The sequence below is a fragment of the Canis lupus genome, chromosome 37 (assembly GCF_048164855.1).
Source record: "Canis lupus baileyi chromosome 37, mCanLup2.hap1, whole genome shotgun sequence".
NCBI classification, from domain to species: domain Eukaryota; kingdom Metazoa; phylum Chordata; class Mammalia; order Carnivora; family Canidae; genus Canis; species Canis lupus.
The window spans coordinates 15,574,085-15,599,442 of NC_132874.1; the positions used below are offsets into that span (position 1 = coordinate 15,574,085).

The 25,358-nt window shown below is 43.6% G+C and overlaps 1 protein-coding gene and 1 long non-coding RNA gene across 2 annotated transcripts in view; one reads left to right on the plus strand and one right to left on the minus strand.

The window, feature by feature from the left end:
- Positions 1 to 11,454, minus strand: part of LOC140626245 (uncharacterized) — a 60,193-nt gene extending 48,739 nt beyond the window's left edge. Inside the window, exons 1-2 of the long non-coding RNA XR_012025437.1 lie at positions 11,088 to 11,454; positions 10,827 to 10,903 (exon numbers count right to left, since the gene is read on the minus strand). This is a non-coding gene — a long non-coding RNA (uncharacterized lncRNA). The remainder of the gene's footprint in view (positions 1 to 10,826; positions 10,904 to 11,087) is intronic.
- The window catches only part of NEDD9 (neural precursor cell expressed, developmentally down-regulated 9), a 183,598-nt gene that overhangs the window by 81,377 nt on the left and 76,863 nt on the right, over positions 1 to 25,358 (plus strand). The gene's annotated exons all lie outside the window — the stretch shown is intronic.

A 25,358-nucleotide genomic window follows, 5' to 3' on the forward strand; every position in this document is an offset into this window, starting at 1 on the left:
ATGTAGAAAGTACTACTGCCTTCTTCATAAAGATCTTCATAAGAATCAAATGAGTTTGTTAAACACTTAGAAATATTCTTATCATGTGATAAGCAACAAATGAATGTTAGCAATGAGTATTGGTTTTATCATTAATAGCACTAACACAGCATCTGCAACTGATAAAGAGTAGATTGAAGTATTAGCTTATATAACAAATGAGGCTACTTGGTTTAACACCCTCACATATGCATCTCATCTGATTTGACTATCACAGGCCGACCTGAATTTGCTGGAAGGTGTGTTCTTAATGATCTGACCCTGATACTGAACCCAACTCCCCATTCTACCCTTTGGATGTCATATTTGAGAGTATGTATCAGACACACCCATGCAGGATCTCAAGATGATAGGCAAATTTCCCACAACTAACTTTACTATTGGCTTTCTTAATTTCTCTTCTACCCATTTTGAGATCTAAAAGTCTGGAAGAGGTTATATGAATCACTATCTCTTATCACTCCCAAAATCCTTAGAAAGCTCACCCCCTCATAAAGATGCATCTACTCAACCTCTGGCTCTTGCTGTAGGGCAAAGATGTGTCCAGGTTGCATATAGACTGTTTTTATGGTGTGATATGATTTCCAAACCCAGGAAGGCCCCGTGTACCTCTCATCATCTCCCAGCACTACCTTCCACCCTTGGACACATACACACACACACACACACACAATCTTCCTTCAAGCTTGCTGACACAAGTTGAGCAATTAGAGCAATTAGAGACCCATTTCTTCACTTGATAACTTTGTTCCCTACAAAGCTGGAAATTAGTTTTGAAGAAAAAATAATCATGGTCTTATTCATGTATGTAGGTGACAATATGAAGTAATAGAAAGAGCGCTGGATCAGAAGACTCAAAGTTTGTGTTCTAATCCTAGCGGCCCTTCTTCCTCCTCTGTAACCTAAGATTCTACTTCAGCTCCCTGCTATATTGTAAGGGGATGGTGGCATTTGAACCATTCATTCACCCAGCAAATCTTGCCACTACCAGGTGTTGTTTTTAGCATAGAAGACAAAGCAGTGAGCAAAACAAAATCCCTGCTCCCATAGAGTTCATATGCAAGTCAGAGACACAGATAATAAGCAGTAAACACATATGTAATCGATCGTCAAGGAGTGGTGAATTGAAAGAATCAAAATAGAGCAGAGTAAAGAGACAAGAATGAAAAGGAATGCTAGTTTAAGTAGCGGTAAAGGAAGTTCTTTCCGAAGCAATGGACAGTTCAGTAGAAGCCTAAAGAAAGTGAGTGATGTGACATGATGCTAACTGGCAGCAGAACATTCCAGAATGGGGAGTGGTAAGTGTGAAGGTCATTTTCCTTGGCACATTTGAGGAAAATAAAGAAGCCCATATGGTAGCAGTAAAGAGTTAGCTGGAAAGCAGTCTAGGAGCCAAAACATATGGGGCATCGGAGGCCAGCATAATGACTTTGGAGTGTGTGTGTTCTAAGTGACACGGGAAACCACTGCAGGGTTTTGAGTAGGGGATTCACAAGGTCTCACTTATTTCAGAACGCTCACTTAGGCTGATGTGCTCAGGACAGACTGTTGAATGGCCAGAGGGGAAGCAGGAATAGCCAAAAAGAGTTGCTGCTCCCCTAAGGAGAGAGATATTCATGGCTGAGACTAAAGTGGGTGAGGTGAAAGATGTAAGAAACAAATGTTTGGAACATAATATTAAACAGTTAGATACAGGGTAAGAGTTTCATGCCACAGAATAAAAAAAGAGTAAAGGCTAACTCCAATATTTTGGCCTGTACAAGAAGAGGATGCCATTACCTGAGATACAGAAGCCTTGAGAAGATGGTTTCGAGGGGGGAAACCCAACAGCTTGTTTGGGATATGTTAAGGTGCGGTTGTCCATTAGCTGTGCCAGTGAGAGGTGGAGTAAGCAGTTGTGTACACAGGGCTGGACAGTCAGGGCTAAAGAAAACATATTTGGAGTCATGAGTGTCTGCATGGTAATGGAATTTATGGCACCAGGTAAGGTCACCTGGGTGGGGACTCTTGCTAGAAAAGAGAAGAATTGGACCAAGAAAAGGAGGATCCAAACAAAAGATTCCAATTTATTAGCGAATTAAATGAGATGAGCACCTAGAACAGTGTGTTGGGGTCCTTTCGGCTGCAAGCCAAGTACCAGAAACCTCAAGTAAAATTAACTTGAACAGTAAGAACATTTATTGTGTAACATAATTCTGGAAGAAGAGTAGTTTTGAATTTGGTTAGTTCATTGGCTGAAAGATGTCATCAAGGACCTAGACTCCTTCATCTTTGGACTCTGCTATTCTCATAACAACAAGATAGCTGCTGCAGCTCCGGATGTCACACCCTCTCACAGTGTCCAGAGGTGGGATAAAGGGAACAACATTTATCATCTTTTTGTAAGAAGAAACTTTACCAGTAGCCTCCTTGCAGAATTCCTTTTTCAACTAAACCAGAATGGGCCACAAACCCATGCCTAAACTAATCTTAGCAGGGAGGTATACACCTGTGCCTGCCATAGCATCACAGAATTTTGCAGGGGGCGGGGGGAAGAAACCTTGAAAGACCATGTATTCTCAATATCAAATCCTCATGACTTTGTGCATTACAGAAGGTTCCAGTGAGAAATACAGGACCTATTCGAATTATTCCAATGTAATAGGAACCCAGAGGATTTGATGCCAGCACCAGCTAGGAGTGAGGGCAGAACATGGCAAAACCACTACCATGGGTAGTAAGCAGTCCAGGCTGGTGTGAAAGAGGCCTCCCTCACCACACCCAACAGGAGCTGAGATCTTTCAGCCAGCCAGCCCACGGCGACTTTGCGGGATGAGGGATGTTAGCCAACAGATGCTCTGACCTCCCCTCCTTTCTCCCTCCAACTAGAAAATAGAGATGAGACTCAGGCACAAAGCAGAAAAGAGTGGAGAAGGGTCTGGAAGAACAAATAGAAGCTATCTTAACTGCCCCATGGGGAAGCTCAGCTACTCCAAGGCCACTCATTTCATCTTGGGACAACTGACTTCTGGAAAGATCTCAGTCAACCCAGGGGAGATCTATACAGAACAGACCTAATTCCTCATTCTCATGACAACAGCTCACACACCTCACAACCAGGTATTAGGGCAAAAGTCCTTAAAATGAGTTCAGTCCTTGACCCCAGTGTCCACTGGAAATGGAGGGTTAGTGTCTCCATGTATCTTTTCCTCAGCACAGTGGTTCTCAACCAGGGGGAGTTTTGCCCATCGGGAGACATCGGCGAGGTCTGGAGATATGTCTCATTATCACAACTTCGGGGAGGAGGTGCTCCTGGTATCCAGTGGGTGGAGGCAGGGATGCTACTGAACATCCCACAGGGCACAGGGCAGCACCCACCACAAAGAATGGTGTGGCTCCACATGTTAGTAATGCCACAGATGGGAAACTCAGCAAGTGCAAGACCCTCCTCAGGAGCCACGGCCCAAAGTTCCCCCAAGTGCCTTGGGTTGAAATCTCTGGCTTCAGGGTGAGCTAATCAAAAACAGCACCAGGGCTCTTTGAGGGCAGGGAGGGAAGGAGTTAGTGGGAGCAGAGTTGCAGGGGGGAGGTGGGTGGAGAGAAGAGAGGCTCTGTGCTCGCAGGGGAACGGCTCTTGTTGATCTCCCCTCAGTCTAATGGCTAACGTGGGGGGGAGCAGAGTGCCCTCGAGCCACGGTGGACTCATGCCAGCTGCAGGGCTGCGTGCGAGCCATATCACACCCCAACACCCGCTCTTCTCAGGCAAGCATGTAAACAAGAGGGCCAGCCACAAGAACATAAGAAAGAAATAAAAGTTGTTTGGTCTGCCGTCAGGAACAGATTGTTGGAATATTCTAACCCCAGTCCAAAAGGAACAACCAACAATAACAATTAGGAGACCACGTCCGACGTTTAAATAGACGAAGCCTGCATTTTCCTTGTGCCAGGACCATTTCCAAGGGCACCAGCCGCTGGCCCCGCCCTGTGCTCTTACCATGGGCCCATGAGGCCTCCTCTCTGTGCAAACACCCACCATAGGACCGAAACATGTACAAATGTCAACTGTAACCACGAATCTGGAGCAGGTGAACCTGGCCTTCTGCTGAAGATCAGCAGGTAGGAGTAGTTTGATAGACATTTGCTCTCATCCCTCCGTTCATCTTTCACTTGCCATTTATAGATGAATTGAAAATATTGTATTTTAAGTGAGTCTTCCAGATAACTGAAGTTACCCTATATAAGAATAGCCCAACTGATGGAATATTCGGGGGCAAAAAAGCTTTCTAAACGGTATGCTGATTATTCTTTCTTTGCTTCAATAAACAAAGTATACTGACACTAATTCTACCTATTAAAGTGACTCAGGACAATTGCTATAATGTAATAAGAAGAAAATAAGATGTCCTCAGACCTTGGGTCTCTTTGTGCGGGCATTAAATGAACCCAGATCATGCTCTTTTTCCCTTGGGTTCTCACGCAAACTCCCATAGCTTCTCTTTATCCTCCCTTTGTGTGGCTGTCAGCTGTTACTCTTTAGTATAGCACCAGGCCTGTTCACCCATAATCTTTGCCTTCTAGCAACTGCTGGTGAGTGCTAACACAGTGGTCCTCAATTTTTTTGCAGCATACTGAAACCTCCTGGGAGGTTAAAAAATTATCTATGTCTAGGTCTCATCTCCAAAGTTGTGATTTCATTAGCTAGTCTGGGGTCTGGCATGGGCACAGGGATAGTTTAAAACTCTCCCAGGCGAGTCTGTTGTGCAAAACCAAAGCTGAGAAACCCTGGAATAGGAATATTCTTTCCTATTAGAATTAGGCATAAAATATGAGTTATGACCTGAGAGATTTCCCTATGAATAAGCTTTAGTATATGAACCTTTCAGGCATGTAATTTGGGACTCTTCGGCTCTCATGTTCTCATTCTTAGCTGTGCTCCAATGAAGTGATTTAAGGAGGGAGAATGGCAGGATGTATCGGTGGTTAGTACCCAGCATCTAGCACTCAACTGCAAAGGATCACACCTTGACTCTGCCATTTACTGTGTGACCTTGGGCAAGTGGCTTAATCTTCTGTGACTTGACTTGATCAATAAAGTGTTGGAAGGATTAAATGGGTTAGTGCACAAAGAGGACAGAGACTAGTGCCTGGCACTACCCCAGAGACTGGCAATGGTAGGAAGCTATCACCAGCCCAGGCTGGAAGAGGCAGGGGAAGTAACAGGTAGTGTTACCAGAATCTGGTGAAAGCCAGGGCTGTGGTAGAGACACAGAGCCAAAGATGAACCAAAGAAGCAGGGAGCGAACAGGGAAGAAATACCCCAACCTCTCTCTACTTCCAACCTCTAATCTCCTGTCGCTGCTTTCCATCAGCTGAGCCCTCAGGAGAAGCCAGGGACTGGCAGGAGAGCAGCCCTCTGGGGCAGGGTCAACACCCCAGGACACAGAGCGAAGTAGAAAAGGAAGGACAATGGATTGGAGTAGGCAGGAGAATAATCAGCACAGTTAGCTGTTACTATTGTATGCGGGGCGCCTGGGGGGCTCGGGTGGTTAGGCATGTGCCTTCCACTCAGATCATGATTTTAGGATCCTGGATGGAGCCCCGCTGCAGGCTCCCTGCTTAGTGGGGAGTCTGCTTCTCCTTCTCCCTCCGCCCCTTCCCCAGCTTTCTCTCTCTCCCTCAAATAAATCAATAAATAAAATCTTTTTTTAAAAAAAGCTAAGTATTGTATGAGTTGGGAAATCCCAGCAGAGAGAGTCCTTGCTGTCTAGAGCATCAGCTATAGAATCTGGAGAATTGCCCCTTATGCCTCACTCATCCTGAAAAAAAAAAGGTACTCTCATCACAGGCCGCCCCAAACCAAGGGTGGTTCAACGTGGCTCTGGGCAAAAATCCAATTAGAACAAATGTCCTGAGCTCATTGGGGATTTCAGGGCTTGGAGAGCCCCTCATCCTACAGACCGGCCAGCACTCCCCTCTGAACCTTTACCTCACTTGCTCTCCTCAGCTTCCTTCCCACCCCAGCCTGAGTGTATCAGACACAGCTCCGAGTTCACTTCCTCTGCTCCCTGAAACACATTCCTGAGCCTGATTTGCAGCTGGCTTTGGAATTTCTCCCTCCACCCCTTCCCTGCCCCCAAACACCTCCTCTTTCCTCTCACTCATGAATGTTGACCTTTTGTCCATAAAGACTTCAGTCTTCTAACCTCCCACTACCTCCTCAAGTGGCCACTCTCGGCTGTGTTTGCATTTGCCCTACAAAACTGTCCTTGGAGTCTCACTACCTGTCAAGTGCTGAGTGATGTAAGTGGAAGCAGAAGCCCCTATCTTCCAGCAATTTCCATTCTAAGTGTAAGGGGTAAGAGGCACTGCTCCAGGTGACCCGTGGCTTTCCCTGCAGACATCTATACCGTGTGACATTTTCCTCTCTGTGTTTTGTCATGGCACCATATTGCAAATGAAACTGATGAACTTGGGGCACCTGGGTGGCTCAGTTGGTTGAGCGTCTGCCTTAGGCTCAGGTCATGATCCCAGGGGCGTGGCATGGAGCCCTGATTCGGGCACCCTGCTCAGCGGGGAGTCTGTTTCTCCCTCTCCCTCTGCCTGCTGTTCCCCCTGCATTTGTTCTTTCTTTTTCTCTGTGTCAAATAAATAAATAAAATATTTTTAAAAATGATTAGCTTTTAGATTCATGCCCGGATGCCTTGGCAACTTTTTCATACTGTACTGATACACTGGGAGCCCTGCTGTGACCCTATCTTCATTCACATCAAGATTTTTCCAGATCCTATGACTAAATGTTCCTTTGCCAGAGCTAATTGAACTATTCATCCTTATTACTCCATCACGTGCATTCCAAATTCCTTTGGATTCAAACTTTCCATCACATACACGTTGTATGCTACCATAACAGCTATCCTCCTTCACAAGCCTGGCAGATGCTACTATAGGACTCTCCTGAGGAAAGAGAGAAGAGACCCTTCCTGCACCCCTCTCAGGACTCAGGAGCCCTTAAGCAAAAGCATCATAATGAGGTTCCAGGGCCCCCAGAAAGAGCTTGAAGAGATTGAAGTTAAGAAGCGGGGATCCCTGGGTGGCGCAGCGGTTTGGAGCCTGCCTTTGGCCCAGGGCGCGATCCTGGTGACCCGGGATCGAATCCCACATCGGGCTCCCGGTGCATGGAACCTGCTTCTCCCTCTGCCTGTGTCTCTGCCTCTCTCTCTCTCTCTCTCTCTCTCTCTGTGACTATCATAAATAAATAATAAAAAAAATTAAGAAGCGATACCTGCTCGGGTCTGAGTTGACAAGATTTGAACCACTGACTTGGGTTCAGATCAGGCAAAAGAAGCCACAGAAATACTAGCACTCTCTGAACACACAGGTCTTAGGGATTTAATACATCCCTGCCCTCAAGGAGCTTACACTTTATTTTTTTTAATTTATTTTTGTTAAGGTCTGTACTTTCTTTTTTCTTTTATTTATTTTTTTTATATAATGGACACACAATGGTATGTAAGTTTCAGGTATACAACTTAGTGATTTGATAAGTTTAGACCTGCTGCTGTGTTCACCACAAGTGTGGCTACTATCTGTCCCATTACATCACTGAGGGGCGCTGGGGGACTCAGTCAGTTGAAGGTCTGCCTTCAGCTTGGGTCAAGATCCAAGGGTCCTGGGATGCAGGCCTGTGTTGTGCCAAGCAGGGAGGCTGACTTTCCCTCTCCCTTTTCTCCTCCCTGCTGCTCATGCTCTTTCTCTCTGTCAGATAAAATCTAAAAGCTAAAAAAAAAAACAAAACAAAACAAACAAAAAAAAGTGAAATCAATAAAATCTTTAAAACAAAAAACAATATCATTGACTGTATTCCTTACCAAGAAGCTTGCATTTTAGATAAGGAGGGAGGATGTAGTTTGTGCATGCATGTGCAAATGCACCCTCCTATCCCTAATGATGCAGGCTAACAGAGGATGAATGTCAATTAAGTAGTACATAAATAATAATAATTGAGATGCATTTTAAAAATCTGTAATGCAGGCATTTCCCTTAATCAAGATTCATTATCTACCCAGGTAATTTCCATTTCAATTGGTATTGGTGGGATTTTTACAATATTTCTTAATCTGCCTCTATTTCCATATGCATAAATTTGGCGGCTGAAAAATTTCTCCCACTTCCACATCCAATGTACTGTCTGACATTTTGAATTCATGACACATCCACAAATTCACTAATGATTTATCCATCCATATCTAAAGACATGTCTTGAGATGATGTTTTCAGATTTAAATACTTTTACAGTAGAAATTATCTAAAAATAACACCCTCCTTGAGGAGGTTGAAGTGTATGGTTTACATCTTCAGTTCTCACTTTCTTCAGGATGGGCACTATACCAAAGCCAATGCCTCCAAGAACACCCCCTACCCTCCCGCCCCAACCTGAAACATACATTTGTCCACGTGTGTCACTAACAAAGCAAAGGCAAAGTCCAAGACTGAGTAATGAGTGATTTTGAAGAACGTCTCAGCTTTTGGCTCACAGTGGTAGACGTTATTACAAATAAATCATTAGTCTGTCACACTGACACTTGCTCTGTTTGCTTTGATGCTCCATCCATATCTCTATCATAGCACTTCTCAAAGAGGCTGTGCTTGCTTGCTGCCTCCGCACACGGAGGCCTCATCTCACTAGACTGTGCACTCCTGGAAAACAGACAGCGGGTCTTATTTAGCTTGGCATTTCCAACACAAAGCATAGTGATTTGTGGGCAGCAAGCCAAGGAAAATGGGGATGGATGACTTGATTAAATAACTGATTAACAGAAAGTGAGAAATCATAAGCATTAATACTCCCGGAGAGCAGGAATGGGCCAACGAGTCATAGGAAGCATTGTCTATGGGGTCAATCACCTTCTCTGGCAAAAATCACACCCCAGAGTGTAGCCCCATTTGCATCGAAGGTCAATGACTGAGCTGGTGATTGGGGTGTCCTTTCATGGTCTGGGGAAGGATCTTAGGGGCAAGGCCTTCATCACCATTTGGAACAACATGGCACAGACTCTCCCAGATGATAGGGCAGCCTAGACTAGGACCAGCTTGCTTAGCCCCTATATCAGGTCCCTTCTTATTAAAATCCTTTATCATTACTCCCATAAAACTGGAAGACCAGGTTACGTGCAAACGAGGGTACATTAAAAAATTTCCTAACAAATAGTTACTCTAATCCTAACCTACTTCTCAGGTTTGACGTAGAAAGACATGAAGAATTTAGTCTCAAAAGGACATTTGGATTTTGCTTGGAACCATTTTAAGAAAATTATCAAAGGCAGCAAGGCCTGTAGTATTTTGTGATTTAATTGAAGGCTGTGGCTAAATCCCATCATTAGAAAGGGAGAAAAGCACATTTGGATATTGAAGTGTCACCAATGTTGCCAGCCTCCTCTCTTGGTTCAACCTGGCAAAATGCTAATGAAGAAGGAACCCATCCAGCATGAGCAGTCAGAGCACTTCAGCATCCCTGCCCCGCACACAGCACTTCCCCCTAATCAGACATCGGGATCACACATCCACGAAGACCAAGTTGTCTAGATAGACAGCAATATTTCGGGGAACAACCCCGTATCGAACTCTGTGCTAAGAACTACTCACAGGTGTTCAATAGGTCATGGGGTGTGATTCTCCTCCAGTAGTATGAACAATGCCTAGAGTCATTTGAGCCTTGACAACATTTACTCAAAACTTCAAATAAATGAAATCATACTGAGTCACTGGTAGGTGGACTCTGCCAGCAGGACAAGGGTAGAGCACTCTGGGTGACACCAGTTGGCGACTATGTTAAAAGCAGCCCAAGTAAACAGATACAGATAAGCAAGCACGGCCATGGGGTATTCACTCCATGGCTTTGGTGGCACTGTGTGACACATGTCACAATTCAGGTTGCCCTTGCTCCAAGCAAATTGAACCTTTAGTATACTTGTTTTAGAGAAACTAAAGAGGGATTATTCATTTGTAAACTCTTTTTTTTCATGTACCTGGTCTTAAAGAGACCTCCTGTACTAAGTTATAATAATTTTTTTTTAATTTCAATGAAAATACACATTTTCAAGAACATACCTATCATAAAGCACACTCATAAGATAGGTAATCGATGGCTATGCAATTTACAATATCATAATCTTGGACACTCCTTACAATAAAACTTCACCTTGTCTGTCTCGAAGAAAACTGCTTCTATGACTGAGTGAAATGAGACAACAATTGAACAAAAGGGATGTCTTTTCTTTATACCACAACACAAAGCCAACAGTCCCTCTGATGATCGGTTACTAACAAAGACTAGAAAACAAGGCGTACTGTGTGGCAGCTCTATTCATTCACCAGGCCCCAGTGCTGTGGGAGTCAGCGTTTTGGCATGAACAGGCCAATGGTTTCAGGGTCAAGGAAAAAGCAATTAATCAAACCAAGGGGAAGAGGAATGAAAATCAAGCAGACAGTTACAAAGACCAGATAAGAACAACAATCCAATATCTGTATGGATAAACAAGGCTTCCCTTTGCACACTGCAGAGTGTGCAATCAAGTGTGAATCGGGGAAAGCCAGAAATGGTGCTCTCAACCGCAGTTCCCGCAGGCATGGTCTTTTCCCTCCCTAACTTGGAGACCCCCGCTCTGCAGCCTCATTTCTTGGGCTCTGCCCCTGAGTCGCCCACCTCCAGGGTCTGTGGAGGCCAAGGCCAGTGCAAGGATCAGAGTAACCTGGGGAGACAGAGGAATGAGGAAACACACTTTCTGCCATTGGTGAAAAATGGGACTTACCCAGTCAACCATCTTGAAAGTAAATTCCTCGGGCGATGATGTTCTCCTCCTCTCTGTCCTGTGCTCACACCTCGTACCTTAATTTGAAACATTGCAATGAAAGACGGAGTAAAAGGCAAATCTAGATCAATTTGCATTCAATTGTGCACTTAGCAAAAAAATATGAAAAATAGGAGATGATCATTTTGTTTTAAATTTCAAAAGCAATCAAATGTTCTGTCAAGTGCTGCGTGTTGCTAGGACCCCTTATACCAGCCTCACCTTCCTTCTGCTGGGCTTTGGTAGAAGTGAAGAGTCACAGCTTATGACCAGTGAAGAAAGACTTGAGGGTGGACAGAGTGACTAGATCTGGCTTGTGTCATGCACAAAATGAGCAATCCGTGAATGGTGGAGATCCTTTGTCTTCAGCTCCCAGAGAGAAGGGTAAACTGAGTCCTGGGCTCAGGGCCAGTGGAAGGAAACAGAGGCAGACAGTCTCCTGATCTGGCGTGCCTGTTTTCACCGGACCGTCCTTTGATATGACAGCTGCCTTCTGTGGTGGGGCCACCTAAGAAGCACAGGGGGAAATATCTCAATCTGAGAACCAGACCCAGACGGAAATATGCTTTCAGGGAAGGGATGTGTCTTGCTGCTCATTGTGGTTTTACAATACACGAGCCTAGTTTATATAGCAGCAGCAAAAATGTGGCTCTGTATAATATTGTCATACTTAAGCTATGTGCATGTTTATCATTCCCTTACCAACAAACAGCTGGAGAAAATGGCTAAATGGGATGGGAGGAGGGAAGGGAGATGGAGGGGGAATCAAAACACCAGAATGGACAGCCTACAACCTCCTTGATAATGAAGCTCTAGGTACAGTCATATGTCATTGGTTCAAAGTGTCATGACTCCTCCTTTTTTCTTCCAAACACAGAAATAAGGGTGGACATAAACCAGCACTGTGAAAACAAAGCAGATGAAGCTCAAGACTGTCTTTACCTTGATTTCTTGAAGTTCTGTTTTTGGCCTCTCTCCACATGGGGTCTTTGTTTTCTCTTTGCAGGTGCAAACTTGTAACTGCTTAGATTGCATCTACTGACTCTTCTCTTGGGGGGACTTGCCCCCCAAGAAGTGCAAGAGCTCAGATCGCACCTGCTAACTATTAAGATCCAGATCCAGCTTTGCTACCAAATCCCTCTGCAACCTGGGACAGGCCCACACTGCCTGAGCAGGTCTTTCTGCCCTGCCAAAGGCTGCTAAAGCAGGCAAAAGGGTTCAGTGGAGGTTTTGGGACTCTGAAAATTATGTCAAGCAAGAGCACTAGTCCATTGGTGTTTCTCAATAACTTATCTTTGCTCCTACCACCACCCCCTCGGCTGGGGATGATGTTTCCTCCCCGCTACCTACACACACCCCCTTCCCCTCTCTTCCTTAAGTCTTTTTTCTACAACACTCAGCTAAGGTATTGCCTCCTCCAAGAACCCTTCCCTGAAATCCTCAAGCAATCCTCTCTTACTGACTTCCCTCTTTGGATTCCTCAGTATCTCTTCCAGTTTGCCTGTTCAACTAAACCGAAAACCCTTTGGAAGCAGGAGCAATGTTTTTTCCAACTTTGTATCTCCCAAACTAGTCACCATGGTAGGTGCTCAGCTAATGAAGAGACAAATAACATTCATATACATCCGTAGCCACTTCACTAAACTGATGATACCTGCAAGATCAAGGTTTAAATTCCTATGTTAGTCCAAGAGCTGACCATTGGACACTGGGCCCAATCCAGGTGTCTTACAAAATACATACAACACCCAAGAGGGAAAAGAGCAATAGAAGGATCACTGTAACCTCGGTTTACTATTGGAAAGTCTATGTGTTTGGTCACACTCATAGTGTGTCAGTAGCAACCCTTTTGGATGAATGGTAAGATACCTGTTCATGTCATATATATGGTATATACTGGTATAAATATTATATGCTATTATAAAGCTTCCATACTGCACTAAATTCCACTGGATCCCCTAAATTGAGAGCACCAAAGACCACACAGGCCTCAGGTTATACTCCTCTACTTCTAGGAGTCTGGCAGTAAGTCCTGGTATTACTCAGGAATATTTGGGGGGGGGGGGGGAAGGGTCTCCAAATCTGTTTATTTCACTACCTGAGTTTAACCAGAATATTCAGTAGAGAAACACTACCTTTTTGGTTAAGAGGGACAACAGGATACAGAGATGCTGAGAGGGCCCGAGGCATTCTAGGTTATTCACAGTTAGCAGACACCAGTCTCTATCTACCTCCCACAAAACGAATCCTGAGGCTAACCGCAGGAAGGGTGAACCAACCCTTCTCCACCACCTTGTTAGTCAGATTACTTAACCTCGTTGAGTCTTGAGGACCCTTTGAGCTCATGAATGCAGACGTGACACTGTTGCTATTCAGGATAAAGTTAAGTGCCCAAGGGTTTCCTGGCTTCGCCTCTGCGTCTCTGAAGACTCAACTGTGGTCAAGAGTGTTCTACAGTTGTCCTAAGGGTGTCTGCTGTTTATTTTGGGTAGGTAAGTGCTGCCTTCATTCCTGGAAGCATAGGAAATGCTGGGGCTGCTGGGGATCACCTGGAACTCTTTAAATTAGAACAGTGTGAAGATATGTTGGAAGCCCTGGCACATTAAAGTGGGGGAGGAGGAGAAGCACCATAGTCTGCTCTGGATCTGGTGATAGAGGAATTAGAGCTCCCCGAAAGAGCAGTTAATAATCACTTTCCGTGTTGTAACCTAAGAGTAATGAACGTTGTAGCTTTGCTTGTTAATTGAAGTAGACAGAAGGCTAGAAAAGCCTCATGGTACGCCCCTGACATCAGGGGAGTATTTCCTCTTTGCTTATCAATAAGGGAGTGTCCGTTCATATCGTTATGGCTTATCCTAGGTTTAAAGCAGAGAAGTAGACAATATTCCTAGGAAAATCCTTGGGGATTAAATCTCCAGTCATTTATCGTGAACATGATTTCAGCGCTACATCTGGCACAAACCAATTAATGAGTGATCCATTTTGCCATCAAAATCTGAATATATCGCTGGGAATAAAAACAGACCAGAACAGGGGTACCCGAGTGGCTCAGTCGGCCTTGGCTGGGGTCATGATCCCAGGGTCCTGGGATGGAGCCTCATATCTTATTGGGCTCCCTGCTCAGCGGGGAGTCTGCTTCTCCCTCTCCCTCTGCCCCTCTTCCCACCTCTCTTTGTGCTCTTTCTCAAATAAATAAATAAAATCTTTTTTTTAAAAAGTACAATGGACTAGAATAAGCAATCATATGTGTGTATTTCTCTCCCTGTACTCAGGCTCTTACAGGAAGCTCTGGCATAACCAGGAGCCAATTTATTGGTTCATCTTGAGAAACTGTTGTCATAAGAAACAGAACGCTGGCCTTTCACAACCTCCCTACCTGAAAATTTACAGGGAAAAGCCAAGAATTAACAGGAAGTGGGCTTGATGTTCCGGGAATCAGAACAAGAGGCTTAAATCAATAGAACATTGACAGAGTCAAAATAGCCCAGGACATCCATCTGATAACAGGAATAATTTTACCAACAATGGCGAAAAGAGTCTAATGACTATAGTCTTCTCATCAGCTGTTCCTGTTATGAATTTCTTTGTAATTGAAAAGTCCCAGCATCCCCAGCTGTTTGCCTCTTCCCCTAGACAGTGGGCCCATCCATGGGATCATGCTCCTGATTGCCCTTCTACTTCTCTAAGACGAATCAACCTCCTTCATGGGGCCCTCTGAACTATTCTCTTCCAGATACCTTTGCTTTAGATTCCTTCACCCACGTACCCTAGTCTGAAAAGGGGGTGCCCCAAACAACAGATAAGCCACAGAGAAGGAAAAAACACATAGTAAATTAGTAAACTGACATATTGGTTTATGTCTTGAGTATGGGGGATCTGTTGAAAGATGCCCTAGATTCATTGGAAAATTGGAAAAAAAAATGGTTTCTACCTAAGAGATAAATTATAAGATCAATATATAGAATATGGAATACTTGAAAGTATTCTTAGTTCTGTGTTCACCAGAGACCCACCAGAATATCTCAAAGATGCCATGTGAAATTGTCTTTTCCCTCCAGCTGCCAGGCGAGGAGCTGGAACAGGACTGAAGGGTGACTGCCTAGCCTGAGGGCAGGGGCAGCTGCTGGTACAAACTCCAGGGCTGATGGGGAGAATGGCAGGATTGTCCTACTTCCTCTCCCATTTCCCTATACCCTGATATAAAATCAGAGAGCAGGAAGGCCCAGGTGTGAAAATGATTCATAAACAGTAGAGTGGTCTCCAAATGCAACGTAATTAGTGATAGCTGAAGTCTTCATTAGTGATCGTTTAAAAGACCTAAGGTTCCAAATAGTACAAGTGCTTTAGATCTTTATTTATTTATTTTTAAAGACTTTATTTATTTATTTATTCATGGGGGGTGGGGGGCAGAGACACACGCAGAGGGAGAAGCAGACTCCCTGCAGGGAACCCAGGACCCTGGGATCGCAACCTGAGCCAAAGGGAGATGCTGGACCACTGAGCCACCTGAGCCAAAGGCTCAACCACTGAGCCACCTAGGCGTCCCGCTTTAGATCTTTAGTATGAAACTAACATTTTTTTAGTGAGCTAGTCAGGCCAGAGAGGACTATGATAAATGAATCCAAATTAAGGATAAAATCAGGAAAGGTGATCCTCGTAGAAAATCTAGTGAAAGCCAACACAAAATGCTTGGACTTACTCTTGACTGGGAATAACCATCTAATAACCATCTTTGAGGAGGTTTGTAAGTGTGTGCCAAGGGAGACTTCAGTAAGTCCATGGAGGAAGTATTATTCTGCAATTATTGGCAATTACATTGCATCTTGCCTGGGAAAAGGCTAGTCTTTAAAAGAATGGTAGACTACGTGGGGTCTGGATGCAGGGACTGGAAGACTGTGTCCATGTCCACTCATGGGGACCAGGGGCTACACTGGGTAGAGATAAAAGGATGCCCTAAGAATTTGTCTTAAGGTTCTGCTGGGATATATGACTGGAGGATACTATCTCAGTGGCTTTCAGACCTTTCAAGTATGGAGAAAACTTTTGAGAGAGAAGTAGCTTTTTAAAAATTTTTATTTTATTGTATTTTAATATTTTATTTATTTATTCATGAGAGACACAAAGAGAGAAAGAGAGAGAGAGAGAGGCAGAGACACAGGCAGAGGCAGGCTCCATGCAGGGATCCCAATGCGGGACTCAATCCCGGGACTCTAGGATCATACGCTGGGCCGAAGGCAGGCACTAAACTGCTGATCACCCAGGGATCCCCGGCTTTTTTTTTTTTTTTCAGATCTAAGAAAGTTCTAAGATTCCCCCCACAGGGTAATATCATTGTTCCTAAAAATTATATGCAAAATTCCCAACATTAGATTTGTGTCTTACAAGCAACAAGTTGTTCCCAAGGAGCTGAAGTTTACTACAAAAATGCTTTGGCACAATAGCTGACAATATATCTTCAACATTTCATGCAGGGTCTTTAATTTCATTTATTTTTTTCTCATGACAAGCATCTACTGGATACTTAAGATTCACCACTCTGACCAAAGACTCAATTGCATTAGGTAAATGACATCTATGTTTCTGGTTATTAGCTTGAGCATTTCATGTATCGCTTAGTTTTCTGCTTCCTTTTATAAAACAATCAGACTGAAAACAAAACAAAACAAGAAAGTTCAATAATCGCACAAGTATTAGAGCACAAAGATGACAACACAAAACCTGAACAGCTGACTATAGGCAACATCATAGGGCAGTAGCCGGAAGTGTACTAGTTGGTTAGTGTCGAAACTGAGTGCCCGAAAGGCCGCTTAGGAGTGCCAAAATACACTGTAGAAGAGTAAAGGCTAATCAAACCGTTCTCTTAGGATTGTTTCCTTGTGGAAAAATTATAGTAAAAAACCCCCACAAATATAATAACGTTTTGAAATAAACGCAGCAACATGGATCCACGAAAGAGCAGAGAGCAGATGTGAAACACTATTTATTCCATCTCCAGGTGTGATGCACCTGTAGCTCATATGGAATCCATGATAACATTAGTGTCCTGACATATGCTGCAATACTATTTCTCACTCTAAATTAATTTTCATTCTGTCTTCTGACCTGTCATCTGCACCTCATCAATCCAGGAGGAATGGAGAACGTCTAGTTTCAGAGCCTGCTGAGCTGAGCCCACTGCTGTGGTCAAGGCACCGACTGCTCTAAGGCAAATCCTCAGGGGTGGAGGTCCCATTTTAACATTTCTCTACTTAAATGCAGTCTATGATTATGGCATATGCTTAGAAATAAGCTTTATTATAAGCCTCAGATAAAATTAGTTTATGGAAAATAATTGAAGAAAGGCAATTTGTCTCCCCTGGACATGATTCATATCTCAATAATCATTGATAACAGGTGCATGTTTTTTCTTGTTGTACAACCTTGTCAGTGCTGCGAGACACCCCATGCTCTTACCCTCTAGGACCTCTGTCGTAAATTGATAATATACACAGCAATTGGTATATTTAGCTGAAAGCCAATGTCTCTAATAGCCCCGGATGCCCACCTTGCTCCCCAGTCCCAAAGGACGTTATATTACTATAAAGCCGAGTCTACATTTCACGATAGGGTTAAGTCAAAGTACAAGTGTTAAGGCATTATGGAAAAGTACTTGAAAACTACACCCCTAAAGCCAAGGAAGTAGTAGCTTTTTATTTTCGCAAAGATGTCTAACCTTATCAAAGTTTCGGACCAAAACTTTGGTTCATCAGTTCATCTGGCATCTAATGAGCAGAAGAACCAATGGTCTTTGCACGATAAAGTCAGATAGTATGTCACAAGCCATTTCCACATTTACTCTCTTGAAAAGATGCATTTGCAGGAAACACTGGCCAGAGAAAATGTGGCTAAGATGAAGGAACTGACAGCAAGGAATTCTGGCTTTAGGAAGAGGTCCTGAAAATAGCAGCCAGAGATGCTGAGCGTTTTGTATGAGGGCTCTTTGTAGTCAGGGGCCAGACAGGTAATTCCATTATGTGTAGATTTTCTTTGGCGTGGGTGCCAAAAAAGCTGTTGGGCTGATACCAAAATATCTACTTGACCGAAGCCAACCCTGGTCCCATCCATTGATGGATGGTCCTTATAGTAAATGAGAGGAGTTAGTTCATTTCCTACATGCTTATATACCAGGAAGAGTCCAGTCTTCCCGCATTGACTTCCTGCTTCATGCAACTAACCCAGACCATCCACTGGTTTCACAGACTTCAAGTAGCCTGGCTGGGCTTGCTCATCTAGGAAGGATTAAGATCAGAGACTGGCTCAGTCAGGTTGGTAGTGAGGACACCCCTGAAAACTACATCGATCCTTTGTTACACTTATGTCCCTGAGTACAGTTACAGTTTCTTGACCCTCCGTGACAAACGAATTGATAGTGTAGTGGAAGATTAACTAGAGCCCAATAAAAAGCAGAGAAGTTGTTTTTGATGAATGTACTTTGGCTAAAAACTCTAGGAGCCAGGAGGAATAAACTTAGCTTCTTAGAGAGGTTACATCTCCAAAATAGGACCCTTTGTCTCCAGGCTCACTCTTGTGAGTGAATTCATTGTCTATATAATGGTTTCTTCTGCAAGACTTTAGGGCAGGTTTTCTTTACACTGGTACTATGCACATTTGGGGTCAGAACACTTTTTATGGTGGAGGGGGGGGCTGTCCTGTGCATTTATGTTCAGCAGCATCCTTGGACCCCATCTACTCAATGCCACTCCCCCCACCCCAGCTGTGACCATCTAAAATGTCCCCCCGGTGGGGGGGAGGAAGAATGCAAAATCATACCCAGTTGAGAACCACTAATTTAGGACATTACTTAATAAATACATTTCATCTGTACCAATGATATCTCTTCTCCAATTCCTAATTCTCAAGCCTTCTGAAAGAATTACCTCTTGGGACGCCTGGGTGGCTCAGTGGTTGAGTGTCTGCCTTCGGCTCAGGTCATAATCCTGGGATCCTAGGATCGAGTCCTGCATCGGGTTCCCCACAGGGAGCTGCTTCTCCCTCTGCCTATGTCTCTGCCTCTGTGTGTCTCATGAACAAATAAAATCATAAAAAAAAAAGAATTACTTCTTGTTCTGTAAAAAGAGACCAGATTTAGTTTAAACCACTTCCCCACCGACATTACTGGTCGTAAGGACAACACATGAATTGATTCAAATTGTTACCCCAGGATAGAGGTCTTAGAGAAAAGTGTTCCCATCCACACCTCCTGGAAAATGAAAACTGAAAACTCTTAAGTAGAGATCTGATGGAAGAATGAAATAAGTTAAATCCCAGCAAATACTCTTGAAAAATTCAAGTCGTATCAGAAAAAAATTTAGTAACACTTAACCGTCACCCAAAATCCCACCACGCAGGAATGGAAGCATTCCTGATGTTTGGCAGGCACTTTTCCAGACACCTCTCATGTACTTAGACAGGGATAAAGCCTGATGGATACGTGGAAGTTCCTTGACCGAATAACCCAGGATAAATTATCCCGTGATTCCACATTGACATTTACAAAAATGAAATTATACTCATGCAATTTTAAACAAAAAGAAGTCAATTGAATTTTCCGAGGAGACACTAAAAACTGAAGAAACTGATGAATTTCAGAGAAATGCTGCTTCACCACTAGAGAGACTGGTTCTTAAAAGATCTCCCTGAATTAAGAAAAGGTTTATGCTAAATTTTAAGGGTTGAAATTATTTTCTTAAGATTTTATTTATTTATTCATGAGAGACACACACAGAGAGAGGCAGAGACACAGGCAGAGGGAGAAGCAGGCTCCATGCAGGGAGCCCGATGTGGGACTCGATCCCGGATCTCCAGGATCATGCCCTGGGCCAAAGGCAGACGCTCAACCACTGAGCCACTCCTGCGTCCCTGAAATTATTAATTTTAAACTGGAACTTTCAACATCAGGGAGTAGCTACTGATTCTCTAACAGAGAAGATGAGGAAGGAAGTTAGCATATTTTTTCCCACCCCTGTTCCTCCCAGCCCCGATTGGATTAGTAATAATATTTACATGTGACCTTCAAGTTCTGTTCTCTAGCCATACTTCCTACGGTTGTTGGGTCTCAGTTCCATTTTAAATGAATCCACAGCCTCTCAATTCCTGAATTCTTTATTTTGATTCATTTTTTATTTGGCTGGATTGGTTTTCAAGACACAGATTTTATTTGCAACAAGGACCCACAGATGCTGTATTTCTTGAGCTTTTCCACCCTTGATGATAGTCTCCCTGCTGCTCTCATACTCAAAGGACAACTTGGCCAGGGAATCAGTTCTTGGGTGACCGTTCCTTGCCCTCACGGCTGTGTCTACACGATGATTGCTGGAGAGACGGCTGGTACCGACGGCAGCAACCTGAGTCCATGCGAGGTGCTGGAGCACATGGCACCACCCAGCTCCCTGGTCCCTTTCCTCAGGGAGTCATTAGGTGGCCTGTCGCTCTGGGGCCAGTCTCCTCTGGCTTCTCTACATCACCCACCAGGAACACAGCCACTTCTACATCTCTCAAAATGACAGCAGAAGCAGATCCTTGATCCTCTCCCACTGCGTTTGTCCACCTCCAGGGAACTCTTTTGGCCACTCTTTCCCTTCTGCCCAGTGTCTTCCCATGGCATCTAGAAGGTACAAAGCCATCTCTTTCTTCCCTTTCACTCAATAAGCCACCATTTCCATCTCTTCCAATCTTCTTTTCTGCTGAATTACCCCACTCAGGATCTGTGACCGAGTTCCACCCTTCGGACACACCTAGCTATTCACCAGGGTGCTGGAGACCTCCTTGTATACTCTCAATATCCCCACTGACTCCAAAAATGTGCATATGAAATAACTGAGGATTACTTATCCCATTATTCATCCTAACTTTCCAGTATTAAGCTATCATCCTTCAAAGCAGATAATCCCAACTTCTTCTTCACCTCACGTACTCTTGCCTGCTGTTATCCCTCCCCCAAATTTTGACTGTCCTTTCAGTCTACTAGACACATTTGAGCACATGAAAAGGCCAGACCGTATGAATAGTCATCTTGTTAGAGTGTGTCGAAAAGCTTCTCAAGGAGCACCTAGGTGGCTCAGTCGGGTAAGCATCTGCCTTCAGGTCAGGTCATGATCCCAGAGTCCTGGGATCGATCCCAGCATCAGGCTCCACAGTTGGTGGGAGTCTGCTCGTTCCTCTCCCTCTCCCCCTGCTCTTGCTCTCTCACTCACTCTCTCTCTCATATAAACAGATAGAATCTTAAAAAAAAAAACAAAAAAAACCTCTCTAAATGGAGTACCCTACACATAATGGTATTCGGTAAATATTTGTTGAATAAAGGGATATATTGAGAATTCTATTGACATGTTCCAGGAAAGAAAGAATGCATTAGGGAATATAAAAAGTACATGAAAGATTAGGATATAGATATGTAATAGTAATAATAATTACTAGTATTATAATAAATATTAAGTGAGTGCTCCTCATGTACATGGCAACCTCTTTAAGTTGTATGTGTAAGTGGTCTTGGTCAATCTTTACAACATTCCTAGGACAGAGGTACTATTATTGCTCCTGTGTTTTTTTGTTTTAAGATTTCTTATTTATTTATCTAACATAGAGAAAGAGCGTGTGCACAAGTAGGGAGAATGGCAGAGGGAGAGAGAGAAACAGGCTCCCCGTTGAGCAGGGAGCCTGACTTGGGGCTCCATCCCAGGAACCTGGGATCATGACCTGAACCAAAGGCAGATGCTTAACGACCTGAGCCACCCAGGCGCCCTATTGTCCCTGTTTTAAGGTGAGGAAACTGAGATATAGAGAAATTAAGGAATTTGCCCATGGCCAGAGCTAACAAATGGCAAAGTCTGGCCCTGAACCCAGGAAAAGCAGGAGATGCTCTATATGGACTATTTTGAAGGAAATGGGCTTCTCTTCGTCTTGACAAAGGTTCGCAAGGGCTTAAGGAGCCACCAATTAAAGTTTTGGTGAGAACTACTGAGCCACCCATCTGTGATAATGAAAGACCTCCAACCACCCCAAGATTTAGAGGGTTCCCGTGTAAATGTCCCAGACAGAAATGCACCTATCCACATGTGACCTTAATGCACACTCTTCCAATCCAACCAAACGATGGCCTCATGATGTCGAAGGCCAGGAATGTGAGCTGGGGAGGAGAATATAACAGCCCGCTTTCACTTTCCAAGCACCAGCCCGCCAGCCCAAGACGGCTCTCTCTGCTGTGCACTCTCCACAGCCCAAGAGGGCCATCCATGTGCCAGACAGATTAAACACTCGGGGAATTTGATACGATCACTCCTGGGAGGGGTTTTTTCCACTACTCTCTAATCCAGTGAAGCCCGGGCTGGCAAAGGCAGTTGAATTGAAAGAGTGACTAAATGTGCAGAGTCCTTGGAGGTTAGAATACAGTCTGTCTACGAGAGGAAGGCATTTTGCCTTTAGTCTGTCTGGATTTCTAATATCCACTGCAGACTATTAATCATGCAGACCAGACTCTTGAACTTCTTTGAATTGTTTTACATTTAATCAGAACCACCAGCACCAACCCCCCCAACACACACACACACACACACACACACACACACACACACAAGCTACAAAATCCTGCCTGATTATCTGAGTTAAATGATTTTAAACATCGAAGCAATGGTTTATCTGGAACATATACCCCACATTGAGCATATGTTTAATCACTTTTAAATGGCCTTGAAACCAAAAATGCGATTGCTATGCAGCGCATGAAATCATGAGAATTAAAAATTAGCCAAGGACTTATCGTCCATTTCCTTCAGATTCCTTGCTAAACTATTAGTTATCCTAGATTTTTCACCATCAGGAATACTATGGGGGGCGGGGAATGGAATTAATTTCTTTTCTACAGGACCATTTCCATGTAATTTTATTGGGTGAGAATCTGGCACAGAGTCTACACTTCACTGGAAGATTCCGTACGGTAACATGTCACCTGATTTTATTTGTGACCTTCATATAAAGCAGATGTCATGCATCTATCTGAAGTCCAGGAGTATTGCTTTCCTTTGCTCTTCCAAAAACCTCTTTTCCATGTACTTGCGAGGCTTTACATTATTTTATTCTGTTCACAAATCTAAATTGTGTTTAACTCAAAGAGTTTTTCTATTTTGGTTTTCTGGGCTGCGCGGATGGAAATGCTTTTTTCTATCCTGAGATAACAATTGAAGCCAAATTGGAAATGTGGAGTGCTAGCCAGGTTCCAGAATAGTCTTAATTCCCCATTCCAACCACACATAAATTCCTACACTCGCTTCAAGCAGGGAATCTGGGGAGCAAATGAAGTCCATGTTTTCCTTCGTCTACCCTCAGAAGGGTAGATTGCGTATTTCCACCTAAGGGCAGGGAGGGAATCAAGACCCACATGCTCTTGAATGCCCGGTGTGGGAAGAAAAAACAGAGCAAACATTTACCTGGGCCAAAAGAATGTTGCCACAAATCTGTCAGCAATACAGCCGCCAGAAGTTTTCAAGGTGCAGAAAAAGTAAATCTTTAAAGCAAAGCCTCTTTCGTTTTCTTTTGGGAACTTTCTGTGAATTTCCTCTTGCCCTGTCCTGGTCATCTGAGAGCTAGATCGACTCACAGCTACCAGCATGTGGGCCAGCGGGCTGCCTCTGCTCGGGGCGGGTGATCCTGGGGTCCCAGGATCGAGCCCCGCATCAGGCTCCCTGTGGGGGATCCTGCTTCTCCCTCTGCCTATGTCTCTGCCTCTCTCTGTGTGTCTCTTATGAGTAAATAAATAATCTTAAAAACAAAACAAAACAAAACACAGCCCTTTGCAAATCTGGTCTATGCACACGTTCGGTGCTAAATTTCCGTGTTGGAGAATTCTCCAGAATACTTAAGAAAAACCTTGTCTATTTCTTTATGAGAACTGTTTCAAAGTCAGATTAAGTTGAGGCATTTGGGAGGTGGTTAAGATGGAGGTTTCTTCCAAGGAGAAACCAAATTGAACATAGGGTGAGACAAGAATCTAACATATCACAGCAACCATTGTGTGGTGGTCCGCAAGCTTCACCGCTGAGCCAGTGTGATCTTTCACTGCCCAGGCTTTGTCTATTTGGAGATTTCATTGGAGCAAGAATACAGGGGAAAGAGATAAAAATGAGGTAAAAACAAAGCGTAAGTTATCAACAACCACCGTATATTCTGGATTTCCCATGACCTGTGTTCACATCATCTCTGCAGTGGTTTCCATAAAATAGTCATACTGGCCAGGTAGGTTGTCTCCATTTTAATTAGAAAAATTGAAATTATAAACTAGGTACAATTTATAAAAGAAAGGATACAATTTAACTGCTCTTTGAGGGCAATGATTGTGACACATTTATCTTGTATTTCTAGTGCCTTCATGACATACAGGAAATAAAAAGGGCTGTATGTATGTTGAATGAATGAATGAATTAATTAAAATGGATAAGCTATTTTACCCCTATTACTGGCTTTTAGGCATAAACTAAGCATCTAAAGATCCGAGTTCTAATCCTAGCTCTGCAAAGCACTATTGAGAAAGTCACTAAGCCTGCTCAAGACTCAGTTTTCCCATCTATAAAATGGAGCTCCTAACTTCTTTTACTCCGCTTATATTACAGTTGTTACACAGACCAACTAAGGTGCTGAATGTGAAAATGCTAGGAGACCAGAAAAGACGAAGGCAACTGTAAATTTTATCATACTTTTAAATTTTTTTGATCATTATTTATCATTATTATCATTAATTATGACTGCTCTAGTACTCTAGGTTGCTCAGGCTTCTCAAGTCTCGCCAAAAAGGAAGTTGCAAGTAGCCACAACAAATCTCACGTTGCATCTGAGCTTACCTTTCAAATTGACTTAATTTTTATAAAAATTGAAACATTACTCATAATGTTGCATGCTTTGTCCCCATAGTGAGCCAACCACAGCACAATCAAATTCTGTAAATTTGATAGCACCACCCCCAGGAAGAATTCATCAGCAACACACACGCACACACACATACACAGGTATGTGCACGCCGATACCACATATTCTTAGGCACTGAGAATGTTTGATAGGGGGGTGTGAAGAAGATGCACCCCCAGAAAAATTGAGAAATTGTTTGTCTTCTGTGACTAGCAAACTATCTTCTTCCTCTTCAATGCCAACCCCACTTCCTGATGCCCAGGATCCTCAAGGTATTCAGGACCCTCCAAACGTGTTCCTGCACTTGGACGGCTCCTGCCAGTCACTTTTTGCTCAAAGGCCACAGCTGGTTGGCAACGAGTGGGGCAAGAAATCATCATCTTCTTCATCTTTGCAATCTTCATCATGTATTAAACATTTATTGTGTGGCTTTACATTCATCATCAATTTTTTTAACACTTTTGACAGAGAGAGCTCGAACGTGTGCATGTGCATGCACACATGCGTGATCTCCCATTAGCAGAAGGGGCAGAGGAAGGGAAAGAGAGACAATCTTAAGCA